General features: G+C 35.9%; 1 pseudogene; it reads left to right on the top strand.

The window, feature by feature from the left end:
* Positions 1-892: 892 nt before the first annotated feature.
* Positions 893-3,164, top strand: LOC102499242 (tropomyosin alpha-3 chain pseudogene; annotated as a pseudogene).
* The last annotated feature ends 6,666 nt before the right edge of the window (positions 3,165-9,830 follow it).

Raw genomic sequence — 9,830 nt, 5'->3', positions numbered from 1 at the left:
AGATTCTAAATACTTTATAGTATCTTTGTATGGCTTGAGACCTACTTAAACTAAAAATTAGTCATTTTTCTGAAATTTACGTTTAACAGGATTTCTTGAATCTTTCTTAGCTATATTTGGCATCTCTACTTATTATACTCTGTTTTTCATCATAGAACTTCACCTTACATAATATATTCTAAATGTACTTGCTTGTTTAAGGTCTTTTCTTCCCACTAGCCTGTAAGATCTGTTAGCGTAGGCAATTGGCTTGTTGTGTTCACAGAAAAATGCTTAGAACTTAAAGAAAGGGCTTGTGTATAAGAGATGCTTCATAAACAAGGAGACTTCAAAGAGTACAGAAAAGTTGAATTAAAGCACAAGTTTATTTTGGTACAAAACAGTTTTGAAACCCATGTATATTTCTTTTTTCCTAATATTCATTTACCATAAACATTTTTATATTTTTGGAGAGGATTTTACTTACTATAGGGCACGTGCGCTTGCCAGAAAGACAGAGAGAGACAGACAGACAGAAAGCAAGAAATCACCCCCAGGCCATGTGACAATACTTTCTCCTCCATTCTCCTCTCGGGATCTTGGGCAGGCACACACATGTGTCCGGCGTGAGTTTAAGCCACCAGGTCTCGGACTAGAACTGCGATCAACTGCATGGGAGTCCAGTGACAGCCATTATGCCAACTGCTGGTCCCTATCATACACTTGTTTAAGACTGCTCATATTTGCTGAGTTAAGGAAAAAATTATTGGGTGTGTATACATATATATGAATACACGTGTACATTTTATATTTTGAATAAACGTATAGAAGACACAGTCAGAAAGGGCATTTTTTTAAAGCACAGAAGAGGCAGGCTTACAAATGGCTTGCTAAGTCCTGTGTAAAATCAAACATGAGAAAATGTATTTTCCACCCTCAACAAATTATAAACAAGCCAGTTAACACAGGTAAGGAAATATTTAAAGTTTAATTTTAGATAAAATGATCAGTCTTAGAAGAGAAAGATATTGAAACAATATTACCTGTGATCAAATACAATTAAGAAGGCAAATGATGACAAATTAGGCTTCTTATAAGTCCTTTTATAATTTGAAGAACAAATTAACATTGTGATTTTTTTTCCCCAAAGTCCCAAAATTTTCTAGGTGGTATAAATTTGACCATTCAGGCTTTGGTAACCAATATATTGTGTTGTTGGAAAAGTCATGATGAATTTTTACATAGAAAAGTATGTCATGACTTTTATGCAAACCCAATATTTTGCAGGAGTATAACCTCTGCTTGGGTGACTTCATTTACGTATAAGTGAAATTTGGGCAGCTGATGGAGATTTCATAGTGCTGACAACATTCTGGTAGGGTGACCAGTGGAGATAAGTTGGTGCTGAGTCCCGAATGATGGGAGAATATGATGATTAAGAAAAGTATGGATTCGTACCATAAAGTAACCTGGACTTTTCCAGCCCAGCGCTATAATTAGTAGAGATTGCAAAAGAGCAGCCACAACCAGAGGATTACCTTGAGGAAAACTCTGAAGGAAGAAAGAGACTGATCTTCGCTGGCAGATGGTAAACCACAGAATACGTGGTAGACAGACCTGAGTAGGGGAGGTTCGTATGTGAACTGTGTGCTGGGTGTTTGCTTTTCAACAGTTTGAGTAGTTGACATGTAAATATTTTCTCAACAGTATTTAAAATCGTGCTGTCTCCATTGTTATACACTCACAAAATTATAACAAGAATTTTGAAAGTTATCTGCAAAGTTCAGTTTTTTGTCATTTGGAAAGTTGTTTATTAACTGTCAAGGACTACAGAGTAGGAGCAAAGTATTGATCTGTAAAGTAAATATTTGTGGGAAAATGTAAAATAAATAAAAAAATAAATGAACAAATAAAAAGAAAAGTATAGTTGAATTAATCTAATTGTTTTAACAATGAAAACCACTTAGCTTGAAGTATAATTTTAGAAATTGTGCTAACTTTACAAGGATGCCTTTAATATGGTAAGCCAGAAGCAAATGGATCTCGAACAGTTGGTCTCATCCTTATCTCAGGCTTTAAGATCATTTTAATACAAGAAGAGAGTTTAAATCCTTAACTTGAAATAGACTTTGAATAATGTTTAAATTTTATAATTACTTAAAAATAATCCTCACCGTAATGACAATACTATATGATTTTTCTCCTTGTTGCCTTCATTGGAATACCTGATATTACTTTATTTACAGATTTTCTAATGTGATTCATGAGAGGAGAATTTTATAAGTAAAAATTATACATGCATTAAATATTTAATAAGCTGGGCCTGCCATTCATAACCTAGTGACTAAGGAAAGCTGGATCCCACAGGTTGGATAACAGTTCCAATTCTGACTCGATTGGCTTGAAAAACACCCCAGGATCACCATCATTAAGCAGTGAAACACAAGATCTGTGTTCTGCAGCAGCAGGCTGACAGTGTACAGAGGGCCAAGTAGCTACAGTGGGAAGTGGAGGGAGAGAGATGGGCCTGGAAACAGGCAGAGGCTGATGTGGCCTCCTTTCTCTGTAGAGCTGGTTTAAGAGGAGCTGGGCCGAGTTCGGTAGTGCCTGACCACTGCTCTGCAAAGGCTGAAAGAGGCAGAAAAAGTTGCTGATGAGAGTGGGAAAGGTATGAATCTTATTGGTAACCGGGTCTTAAAGGGTGAAAAAAGATGGTAACCCAACTCAAAGAAATATGTTGTAGGAGATAGACAGGAATTATAAACAGGTGACTGGTAAGTTGATAATTATTGAAGGAGACTCCTTAGAATGAGCTGAACTGATGTTATCCCATTGCAAAGAGGTGACTGAGTAGCTCAGATAGATGGACTAGAACTTGCAGTTTCTGAGTACTGCTGAAGAAAAGCACTCTCAGGAAGAAGACAAGTAAGAGGAAGAGATAGATCCTGACTGATAAACTCAAGGAGCCAGAGACCAGTAAAGAGTTTGGTGGGACAGCCAAGCTGGAAAAGACAACTGACATTTTGGAAGACAAACAGAAATGCACCAAAGAGGAGCACCTCTGTACACAAAGGATGCTGGGCCAGACTTTGCTTGCCCTAAACAAGATGGAGAGCACCCCAGTCCCACTTGGCTGCTGTTCTCTCTGCTTACTAGAAATATTTTTCTGGATTTTAAATATTTAAATGAAAACCTCTAAGCAAAGGATCATGTACTGGTTTAAAATAAAATTTCATATTTATCATTTTATTTTAAAATATAAAAGATTTTGGGGTTGGCAGGTAGAGTGGTAGTTAAGAGCTCTGGGTTCCCACATGGCCTTCTGTTTGAGTCCTGGACCTGGTGGATGGTTTTCTCTCTCTCTTGCTCTCTCTCTCCTCCCTCTGTGCCTCTCTGATCAAATTTAAATAAATCAATAAATCAATAGACATTTTGGAAGACAAACAGAAATGCACCAAAGAGGAGCACCTCTGTACATAAAGGATGCTGGGCCAGACTTTGCTTGCCCTAAACAAGATGGAGAGCACCCCAGTCCCACTTGGCTGCTGTTCTCTCTGCTTACTAGAAATATTTTTCTGGATTTTAAATATTTAAATGAAAACCTCTAAGCAAAGGATCATGTACTGGTTTAAAATAAAATTTCATATTTATCATTTTATTTTAAAATATAAAAGATTTTGGGGTTGGCAGGTAGAGTGGTAGTTAAGAGCTCTGGGTTCCCACATGGCCTTCTGTTTGAGTCCTGGACCTGGTGGATGGTTTTCTCTCTCTCTTGCTCTCTCTCTCCTCCCTCTGTGCCTCTCTGATCAAATTTAAATAAATCAATAAATCAATAAGTTAAATAAAATAATTCTTTAAAAATACTAGTAAAATAAAAGATTCTACACAAAATATGAGTGTAATATATAGTCTATCTAAAACTAATGGAAACATCTAGTACATGGAAAATATTTGATGTTTATCAAATTTAAGACATTTAAAAGTTTTGATTTCCTCAATTAATAAAGGTGGGTTAAAATTTTAGATACTATCTTTATGTAATAATAGTTACAATAATTTCTCTTTAAATAACAATGAGTACTAGCTAGAGCAACATATACTTACTAGATATCTTTTCTTGAATTTTTTCATCTTTTTAAATTTTTATATTTTGTTTTATAGCAATGTTATCTTTTATCATGTGCTATTTGTTCTACCTCTTCTGTTGAATCTCTTTTCTCCTATTTCTTATTCCCACAAAATTTACTGTGTATCTGGTCACATAAATTCTTCTACTCACTGAATATTAATTGTGGCATATAATTTTCATTTTTATTAACTGATTATTTTATTTTCAAAGCATTAGCATTACACATAATAGTGTTGACATCATCTCAACTCTCCATGAATACAAATAAGTAGAATTTGTTTATGTTATTTTTAATTGAATGGCAAGTGTTCCCATATCATAATCCTTCTCCTTCTTCTCTCTGGGTACATAGATACATCAGTGCATGCCCCAGTGTCTGGTCTTCAGGTTGGACTGGAAATCCCTCAGCTACCCATATAGTCCCAGTTACACTTCAAACATTGGCTATTGTTCAGTGTGATAATGATCTGATTCTCCATTAAAAAGAAAATGCTCCTTAAGGTGGGAGAATAATTGGTGGATAAATTGTATTTTTTTTTCAGATTACGAGTGGTATGAATTAAATCCCAAAACTCACCTGAAAGAGCATTATGGTAGCAAATACACAGATTATTTTTTCTCCTTTAAAGGGTTAAACTTTATATCTCTTTTCACAGGCTCATACAGGTAGCCAACATTATCTAAATATTTCACCTTATTCTGCAGTATTTATATGCTGACTCCATCTAATACTCAGTTGTCATTTGGGAAGAGTTGTTTCTAAACTTTTATTTAGTGCTGCTGTAGCTACCCACTCATAAACCACTACTGTATTATTTTTTGAGGCTTTTATGCTATATCCCTAAATCAGGTTTAGCTTATGCTTTTTCATAGTTCTTCTTATTAAGACTGTATCTTTGTTCATTTTATTTGTTTATGTTTTTACCACAAATAGGTGAACTAGCCTGTGGGAAGAAAAATGTGTTGGCATTTTTACTTGGAAAACATTGCATTTCCAAGTCAAGCTAGTTAAAATTAACATCATTAGGCTATTCAGTCTCTACGTAAGGATGGCATCACTTTCTATTTGTGTATTTTATCTTGCTGTCCTTTAGGAAATTTCTAGTGGATATTTATATAGTTTTATTTTTTTCTATTTAATATTATTTTGATCTGTCTCTATTATTTGTTTCATGTTTAAAATGTCATTTTTATTTATGACTTTATTGTATAGATTCTGTGAGTCTGCTCTACTATGTAAAATTCTTATATATTTAATCTGCAAAACTTACTGAATAATAAATATTTTATACAGTATTTTTTAATGTTAAATTATAATCTAACTTACAGTAATGTTGTTCTTGAGAATCCTGTGCAGCATGGTTTGGGGGTGTTTTCATCTACAATAATTTTTTTTCTCTCTATTATACACTCAGATTATTACTTCCATGGGATAATTTTTCATTTTGATTTTTTTATAGTTCCTGTGTAACAGGGTTATTGCAATTTCAAATAACAAATCTATATTAGAAAGAGTTCCTTAGTTACAAATTGTGAGAGAATTTATTTTTCCACCCAGATCTTAGACATTAAATTTTTTTCTTCTACCTGTGTAATTAGGCAGAATTGTTTCTTCAAACTTTTACGGAATGTTTCAAGACATTGAGTGAAAGCAAAGGTCTCATTTCCAACTTTCCAACTTTTACTTTATTTATCATCTCTGCCTGTATATTAAAACACAAAACACTTAGCAAACAAAATAATGAACAAGAGAAGTGTGTATTAGAAGTAACTAATACTGACACACTCTCCTCCATTCACACAGCAGGTGACTCAGCTCATAGGCTCATGATTGGGGCTACAAATCTGATACTTTCTCCTTTATTCTCATCGAGAGAAAAATGGGGTCATAATTAATGAGAGAGTGAAAAACAAACAAACAACAACAACAACAACAACAAAAAACTTTGCCAACCTATTCTCAGTTGCAGGAACACAAAAAAATTAGAATTACTTTCAGTTCTTTCATGAACAAGTGTTCTCATCTACTATTTGTTATCATTTTTTTTCGTCCTATTTAATTTAGCTCTGATTACTGCAGTTTGTAGACCTGACTGCCTTAGGGTTTTTTTTTTTTTTTTTTGGTCCACGAAGGCATCAGAACCACTTACCACCACAAGCCATTACTGGCAACCACAGGTGGCACTTACAGGCCTGACATCTCACTGATTCCAGAAGAATGGAACCACCCCTGCTGTTGCAAACAGACTTACTACAGATTATTTAAGCCAAAAGTTCTTATATATAATCATATACAAGCAGAAATGGAAAATGATGTAACAGTTTGAAAGTGGGAAATGAAATGAGTCTCCTCCCATAGGGGATGGTAATGCTTGAATACCTCCTCCACGTCTTCTTTTTGTATTTTGAGCATGCACTGACAATAAACCCTAAGTTTTTTTCAGGTCCTGCACTCAAACTGGGTTATGTGGGACCCACTTTCCTTAACCAAAATGCTACCAGCTGACCCTCCCAAAATTTTTACTCATCATGTTAAATAAGTCCTAATATATCCCATAAGCTAATAAGTGTCTCTGTAAAAATATATATATATATATTAAAAACCACCAATTATTTTTATATTATTTGTTTGAAACTGCCAAACTACTGAAAAGTAAGGTACATACAGGACCAGCAGTTAGCATAATGGCTATGTCACTGGACTCCCACGTAGTCGACCGAGGTTCGAGTCCCAGACCTGGTGGCTTAAACTCACGCCGGGCGCATGTGGGTGCGTGCCCAAGATCCCGAGAGGAGAAAGGGGGAGAAGGGATTGCGGCGTGGCCATCCCCCCTGGGGGGTGATTTCTCACTTTCTTTCTCTCGATCTCTCTCTGTCTGTCTGGCGAGCACACGTGCCCTATAACAAAAACCTCTCCAAAAAAAGAAATAAGAAAAAAAAGAAAAGTAAGGAACATGAAAGAAGATAAATCTCACAGTGTGTGTTCTCACCCCCCCCCAAAGAAAAAAAAAGAACGAAAACAAAGGACACATAAAAGGATGCAAGGAAATTTGGATGGATGACAGGATATGTTCATTACCTTGGTTGTGGTGTTTGCATCATGGTTGCCTTATGTGGCAGCTAGATCTCACAGGGTCAGCTGTATGATTTCGAAACCCAGACAATGTGACTTGGCAACCACACTGGGCGTGTGTGTGTGTGTGTGTGTGCCCAAGATCATGAAAGGAGAAATAGAGGAGAGAAGAGATTGCTGCATGGCCATCGCTATGAAAGGGAGGATGGTGATTTCTCACTATCCTTCTCTCTCTATTTCTCTCTGTGGTGAGTGCATGTGCCCTCTAGCAAGTTAAAATTAAAAAAGAAAAGACCATGCATAGATTTAAAATTATTTTTGTACCAAAAATATTATACTTTAATTCCATAAAGTCCATATAATTTTTGAGGTGCCCTTGCATTAACATACTTAAAATGATACCTATCATGTAGTAGGTTTTTAGTTAATTGATAATTAATGGGATTTAATTTCATTTTTATAATAATAATTCATAAAGATGCATCCCAAAGAAGTTTTATTATTACCGGTAATTTTTTTCTAGTTTAGGTGCATGTAAATATTTTTGAGCTACTATCTTATGGAACCATGTAATTATTTAGGGAACACAAGTAATCACATTTGGGGCTGATCATAGACGGACTTTCTGAAACACTCTTTTCTTTTTGAATGTTTTGATTTATTTCTCCCATGAGTGAGAAACTAATCTGAATGTGACTGCATCTCCATGGCGGCTCTATCCCAGCCCACTGTCAGCCCTGGGACATGGGCATGCAGGTGCTCAGTGCACTCAAGGTGGTCTCTGAGCTTGAACAGAGAACTTGCTCATGAGCTGTTTGTTTGGTTTTGCTGTTGTTTGTTTTTCAGAATGTTATATTTTATCACTGTGCCACAGTCTGGTCTAGGAAATACATTTTTTAATTTTAAATAATCAGCTCAGCACTATTAACTCAAAATGATAGAAACTTTTCTCACTGTAAAATACCAATGTTTTAATAGTGTTGTTTTCTTTAAGTTTTAAATTAATATAATAATTTTGTGGATATATAAATATTTATGTTAACTCCAATTTGGTTCAGTCAGAAAAAAAGTGAAGAGTAGTACTCTAAATATTCCTTATTATTATACTATCCAAGTGTTTATTAACAAAGTTTCTGCATTTATGAGATTATGGTGGGAAATTAAAGTCATCGTAACAAAATAAATTAGCTAATAAACTTAAACTTTATAAACATGTGCCCACTTGAACATCTCACTTCTTTTAAAGCCTAGAATCAGTAACTAATTGATCATTCTCAATGCAGTGGGGAAAAGAATTAAAAATGATTTTTTCCTCCAGCCATTACTACTTTTAATTGTGATCCATCAAATTACCCTTTCCAGTCTTTGCAGCATGCGAGACAGTCCGTGTAGTTTCTCAATTATTTCATTTATGAAAAATCTAGTTCTGTACAGTCTAATTGAAATGTCTGATCCTGAGTTCTCGTGTTTTTTATTGATACCCCCTTTTTGAGTTGTTGTGCAACTGGAAAAAAACGGGAGGAGGATACCTAATTCCCTTGCTAACTACGGTGGGAATGAGATTGCATCTCTGATTTCACAGTCTTCCTGGGATCCATTTGCTACTATTGTTCTCTACTAAAATGACCAGTCCATTTAAAGGGTCTACACAGTTTTCTAGGGATTGGTTTCTGTTCTATTTTGTTTTGGTTTTCCACAGATTCTGATGTGGATGCTCTTAGAAAGATAAATCAAGCTGTCTCCCTCTAATCCCAGACATGTCACATAGCCTCACCCTTTTTCCTGTAAAAAGCAATTCTTCACTGGAAATTATATGAGCATTTATACTTCTGTCTTATTATCTAACTATCATGACTCCTTACATAAAACTAGAGAGAAATACTAAAGAATCTTCTGAAATTTCCTAGTGTTTTGGGACATAGGGTTACACAATCTTCTTCCAAGGCCTATTTATTTACCATATTTATTCTCATTTACTACAGTTTTTGGGACATAGGGTTACACAATCTTCTTCCAAGGCCTATTTATTTACCATATTTATTCTCATTTATTACAGTATGTATTTGCTTGCTGGAGGGAGAGACAGAGAGAGGAGGATCGTGATAAGGAAGCCCTTGCTGGAGGGAGAGACAGAGAGAGGAGGATGGTGATAAGGAAGCCCCCCGCCCCCATCCCCAGGCAGGATGGCTGCACCACAATCCCTTCTCCTTTCTCCCCGCAGGATTTTGGGTATCCACACAGATGACCCTGGCATGTTCTTCAACCTGCCTGGTCCAGGAATTGAGCTGCACACTCGGCCATGTGGGACCCAGTCACCTTAACCACCACTTGAACAGCTGGCCCCCCAGATACGCTTTTCTGTAGTTTTCTTTTAACACTACTATTCAGCTGCTCCAGAGCCTTCCCACTTCAGGAAATTCAATTCAAGAAGGAAGTACCCTTCTCTATCTATATTCAAGTTCCCAATTAAGGAGAAATGAGAGCCAAATTTATGGTAAGAGAAAGAATCACATTTCTGTTGGGTCTTAAGCTTGAAATAGCCCATTGCTAAGGTTGTCTGCATCCTCCAGAGAGGAGGTAGCCATCATGTCTTCCAGTAGGTGTCGTCTACTTTACACGTCAGCAGATCCTCCAGGTATGCATCTGAAA

Source organism: Tupaia chinensis, unplaced genomic scaffold (genome assembly GCF_000334495.1).
Source record: "Tupaia chinensis unplaced genomic scaffold, TupChi_1.0 Scaffold000595_1, whole genome shotgun sequence".
Lineage (NCBI taxonomy): Eukaryota > Metazoa > Chordata > Mammalia > Scandentia > Tupaiidae > Tupaia > Tupaia belangeri.
The sequence above is the reverse complement of the archived record's forward strand: the minus strand, read 5'-3'. Positions and strand labels throughout refer to the sequence as shown.